Raw genomic sequence first — 6,135 nt, forward strand, 5'->3', positions numbered from 1 at the left:
GAGGAAAGGAGTTGAAACAACACAGACAAATGGAAAAACATTCCATGCTCATGGATCAGGAGAACTAATGTGAAAATGACTGTACCACCCAAAACAATCTACAGATTCAATGCACTCCCTACCAAAATACAATGTTACTTTTCACTGAATTAGAAAAGTAATGCTAAAATTCATATGGAACCAAAAAAGATCCTGAATGGTCAAAGCAATCCTATGCAACAAGGACAAAGCAGGAGGTATCACATTGCCTGCCTTCAAATTATACTACAAGGCTACTGTAACCAAAACAGTATGGTACTGGCATAAAAATAGACACATAGATCAATGGAACAGAATAGAGAACCCTGAATAATACCACAGACTTACAGCCAAATTGATCTGGATTGACAAAGTTGACAAAAAATTACTCAGGAGAAAGGAAACTGTTTTCAAGGAATGGTGTTGGGAAATTGGATTACCACATGCAGAAGACTGAAACTGGACTCTATCTTTCACCATGAGAAACAAGAAAAGCCCAAAGACCAAACAAGCAGCCCCCCCAGAAAAACCCATCAAGATGGATTAAAAACTTAAATGTAAGACTTGAAACTATAAATACTAGGAGAAAACATAGGGGAAATGGTATTGGACATTGGTCTCAACAAAGAATTCATGACTAAGATCTCAAAGCACAGGCAACAGGAACAAAAACAGACAAATGAAATTTAAATAAATGAAGAAGCTTCTGCACAACAAAAGAAATAATTGACAGAGTGAAAAGAGTATCTGAAAAACGGGAGAAAGTCTTTGCAAGCTGTCAACCCAAAAGGGGACTAATATCCAGAATTTATAAGGAAATAAAACAACTTAAAACAAACAACCAACCTAGTAATCTCATGAAAAAGTGGGCTAAGGATATGAATAGACTTTTCGAAAGAAGACAAACAAATGGTCTACAAGCATATGAAAAAAATGCTCAACATCACCAATCATTGGAGAAATACAAATTAAACCACAACGAGATATCATTTTATACTAATTAGAAAGGCTAGGATTAAAACAAAAATAACAGATGTTGGCAAGGATGGGCAGTGAAGGGAATGCTTATACACTGTTAGTGGACATGTAAATCAGTACAACTTCTATGGAAAACAGGATGGCGATTTCTCAAAGAACTGAAAATAAAACTAACATTTAAATCCAGCTATCCCACTACTGGGTGTCTACTCAAAGGAAAAGAAATCAAAAAGATACCTGCACTTGTATGTTTATCAAAGCACTATTAACACTAGCAAAGATATGGAATCAACCTAAGTGTCCATCAGCTGATAAGTGGATAAAGAAAAAATGTGATATATATATGCACATTTATAAACATATTTGACCCCAAGACTGAAATTCTGTCTTTTGCTGCAACTGGGATATAACTAGAGATCATTAACTTAAGTGAAACAATTCAGGCATAGAAAAAAAATGCTATGTTCTCACTTATAAATGGGAGCTAAATGATGGGTATATGTGGAAGTAGAGTGTGGAATGATAGACAACAGAGACTTGGAAGTGTAAGGGGGGCAGGTGTGGGGTGGAGATAAGAAATTACTTAGTAAGTACAATGTATATTATTCCAGTAATAGATACACTAAAAGCCCTGACTTTGCCACTATGCAATATATATATGTAACAAAATTACACTTGTTCCCTTAAATTTATACAAATTAAAAAAACAGGGAAGCCAAAAGAAAAAAAAAATGCTTAAAAATGATAGCTTAAGGCCAGCACAGTGGCTCACTGTGCTAATCCTAGCACTTTGGGAGGCCACAAGGTGGATGAATGGCTTGAGCTCAGGAGTTTGAGAAAAGTCTGAGCAAAAGTGAGACCTTCAATGCTACTAAAAATAGAAAAATTTCCCAGGTGTAATTATCCTTCCAGTTACTTGGGAGGCTGAGGCAGGAGGATTGCTTGAGCCCAGGAGTTTGGGGTTGCTGTGAGCTAGGCTGACACCATGGCACTCTAGCCTGGGCAAAAGAGTGAGACTCTGTCTCAAAAACAAACAAACAAAAGAACCCCCAAAACATCCCCAACCAAACAAAAAAACCCAAAATGATAGCACAATATTCTAAACTCTCAGAATCTAAAGATATATATTTTAAATAGAAGTTAGAAAAAGTACATAACAAAAAATCATTGAGGAGAGTTTGTTTAAAGGAAGCTATGAATATCTAGATGTGTGAAAAAAGAGTAAAGGGTTCAAGTGCAATAGAGGACGGTACACATATCGCTCAGGACCCTATCAGATGCACGTGACTAGAGAGCAGCTCCGTGGAGATCAGTTTAAGCAAAAGGAACATGGAGGTGGGGTTGATGGGGTGGGATATACTGGCTTATGCTGGTAAGATCCAAATGTTGGTGGCCACTGTTATCCTATATAACCATTACATCCCAGGCGCTGCTGGACAGGCCCTGGTGGGGCCAGATAAGCACCTGTGCCACCATCTGGAGTTGTTTATTCACGTCCAAGGCCTTCTGTCATGGATAGTTAGGGAACTGGCTGCCCCAAGGGCCATAGTCCAGTCAAGGATCCAGCGTACCAAGTGAACTTAGTGATGCACTGAGTAGTGACCAACCATAAATTTAGAGTAAGAATAGTTTGAAGATATAACCACTTTGAAATAGGGGGATGTTGTGTAACCGTGTGACTTGTTTCATATATACTATGATGATTCATAACATTGCCAATTCTTTTACTGTGAGAGTATAAAAGTAGCAGAGAGAAACAGGAGAGCAGACCAGCTCTTAAAAATGGAATGGTCGATCTCTCATCTGCTTCTCTGTTTATTGGCTTGGGTGACAGGTAGAGGGACTCACTGATCTGGTGACACAAAGACTTATAATGTATAGGTCTGGCTTCCTGGAGGGCAGCCCCATTCTTAGGGAAGGCTGTCATTGGCTTTCATGAGTCATCTGCCTCCCCCGGGGTGGTGAGTATTGGCTGTGATTGACAATCTCACGTGCCACATGCAGAGAAGATCGGAGTTTTATAGAGAAATCATGGTGATACAAGAGAAGTGCGGGAGAGATTTTAGGACGAGGGTAAGGTGGGGATTTAAAAAAGCAAACAACACCAAACAGCTATTACGGTATTCTTCATATGCTGTCTTTGTTATTTCCCCTTTATTTTGTGACATATTTGAGAATTTTTATAAATTATGATAACTGCCTAAAGTATTATAAATAAAGTGTTACAGTTAAAAATGCATATGTAGCCCCGAGGTGGCATTTTTCCTGTAAATTTTCTAAAGTTCAAGTTCAAATTGACCATGCTACCCATTTTTTTAAATTATAACTGAGTAGAGAAAGAGTATGGCTTACGAGGCAACTAACAAGCCTCTTCAGAACTTGCCCAACTCCCAAATAATAAGCATGTCATTATTTCCTTTCTTTTCACTTCCAACACTTCCTTAAAGGACCTGTTTAAAGTGATAAATTATCTTTGGAAATTGATTTCTTTCCAAAATTAAAAGCATAAATTTTGTTAGAGTTTTCCAGTGATGTGTCCAATAAAAATTCTGAGACTTTGCTTTCTTGCCTATGCCTTAGCTTCCTCTGTTAAAAAAGGTTTTATTCTCAATAATCGTAATGATTGAGCAATAAGATGATATCAGAAAACCTTTTTACTGAAAAGTGGAGAAAGACTTTAAAATATTTTTTGCAGACTAAAAAATATTGGTTATGTTGGCAGCTTTTTAATCAAAGACAAGAGAGGCAATGAAAGACAAAGCATTCATTCATTCATTCAGCAAATCTTTAAAAGCCCACATTGTGACACATTATAATAAGTAGCTTAGTTTGGAAGTCTTGATATGTGTTATTCATTGTGTGGAATAAGATAAGTGTTTTTAGAATATTAGTTCTCTAAGTCTCTCAGGAATCGGTTCCATAACAGCTTTTTTGCTCAATACATTTTGGAGACTCTTGGGGTTCTTGCCTTGCCAGAAATATGGGTAGGCGAAGTTGTTCTTTGGCACCTGCTCAGTTCCCTTCTGGCATCCTTCCTTGTCTCTCGTTCCTATTTTTTCTGGTCTAGACCTCGCACAGTCCATGCCCCGAGTGCTGTCCCTCTGATGCTTTGAAGGACCTCTCTACGGGCACCCTGGCTAGCTGTGCTCTCTCACATAATTTCTTCCAGAATTATCTCCTTGTTAGCAGTCATGATAAATTTTGGTTGGTGTTAAGATGGTATTATATTTAGGGACATAGAGATACTTGAATCCTCTCAGACTTTCAGGCATCTTTCTTCTCTGAGTTGCTAAAGAGTATGCAAATATAACAAAAGAAAGCAAAGAAATACTTTGCTCACTTTGTTAAAAGAGAAATCTCTGGTGAACTGGGCTGCACTTGGTGGCTCAGTCTAGAGGACTAAGGAGCTTCCTTCTCCTTTGGCCTAAAGTGGAACTTTAAATATTACTGCTATGTAGTTAATAAATAGCTTGTATTAGTCAAGGCTCTTCAGAGAAATTTCTTGCAATTATGGAGGCTGAGAAATCTCACAATCTGCTGTCTGCAAGCTGGAGGCCAGGAAAGCTGGTGTTTCAGTCCAAGCTCAAAGGCCAGAGAAGAGAGGGGGAGAGGAGAAGGGAATTGTGTAAGTCCTGGTTCAAGTTCAAAGACCTGAGAACCAGGAGCACAGATGTTAAAGGGCAGGAGATGACGGATGTCCCAGCTCCAACAGAGAGAGTAAATTTGCCCTTCCTTAGCCTTTTTGGTCTTTTTAGGCCCTCAGTGGATTGTAAGATGCCCACCTATGTTGGTGAATCTTCTCGACTCAGTCTACTGACTCAAATGCTAATATCTTTCGGAAACACTCTGACAGACAAACCCAGAAATGTTTTACCAGCTATCTGGGCATCCCTTAGCCCAGTCAAGTTAATACAGGAAACTAATGGATGGAGACCCATTTAATACATTTCCACCAGCTCTGAAAAGATGGAATCTGAGAGAGACAGGTAGATTCCTGGTCTCCTAGGAGGCCCTGACTCAGCTGCCTTGTGGGATAACAAAACTTTAAATGTGCCCCTGAGATTTGCCTTACCTCCAAGAACATGTTTTACATATAGTTTTGATCTGTGAGCCTCTCCTGATAACCATTAACTGTCCTGTACTAGTGTTTTCTTGACACTGCACAAGCTGGTATTAGTGGATTAGACTTCACTTCTGCAGCTGACGGCTATAGACTTTTGTGTGATGTGTTCCAACTGAGGATGAAGCCAGATGGCAGGCAATGTGTTTAGCTGTCCTTCTGCTACTTATGGCCACTTGAATGTAGGCAATTCACTTAGATTCACTGAGCCTCAGCTACCTGATTTAAGTCTAAAGATATTATTACCATCAGGTCTTTCTGGTGGTAAGATAAGCTCTTAATATATCTGCCATCTCCAAAACACTAAACCTTTTTGGTTTAGGCCTTTGAGGACCCCAAAATGCAAGGTTTACTTATTTTCACTTATTTGCTTAAAAGGGAGCAAAAATAAAGATGGGGGCCTCATCTGCTTCTAAAACTTCCAAACAGATCACCCCAAGAGCCTTGCTTACATCTGACTTGCCAGGCTTCTTGGGAGAACAGATGCAAAGAGTTTTTAAGCCTGATGGAGGGCATGTCCTTATGACAGCAGGACTTTCTAACAAGAATAAACTGATTGCGGCTTTGGTCTCTAAAACCACTGCTTCAGGAGGCAATAAATAAGCTTTGAGAAGGGCCAAGACACTCAGCATCAGCCTGTAGATGAGGTTTGTCAGAAGCAGTGTTTTTGAGAACAATGAATGATTTCTCAGGAGATAAAAGGCAAACAAAATAAAGTTCAGTAGAGAGAATCCCTTCCCGACTGAAAGTTCATCTGACATAACATTCTAATATTATATATATAAATCTGTTCCTGAGTTCCTTCTTGGTAACCTTGAAAATGAGGGGTACTTGGAGAGGTCACAGCTCCTGCTTACAAACTCACTGGCTATTTGGAGAAAGAAAGCTTACAGAAGAAAAAAGAAAAAGACCTCTAGGAATGTTAATCACTTGGGAAAATTTTTTGGCCATATCCAGTATGTCTCATTGGTGCTTAAGAGGAATTCTGTCAGCTAAACATAATGCCGAATGTGCCACAT

The sequence above is a fragment of the Otolemur garnettii genome, unplaced genomic scaffold (assembly GCF_000181295.1).
Source record: "Otolemur garnettii isolate 467f Iridium unplaced genomic scaffold, OtoGar3 scaffold00271, whole genome shotgun sequence".
In the NCBI taxonomy this organism is placed as follows: domain Eukaryota; kingdom Metazoa; phylum Chordata; class Mammalia; order Primates; family Galagidae; genus Otolemur; species Otolemur garnettii.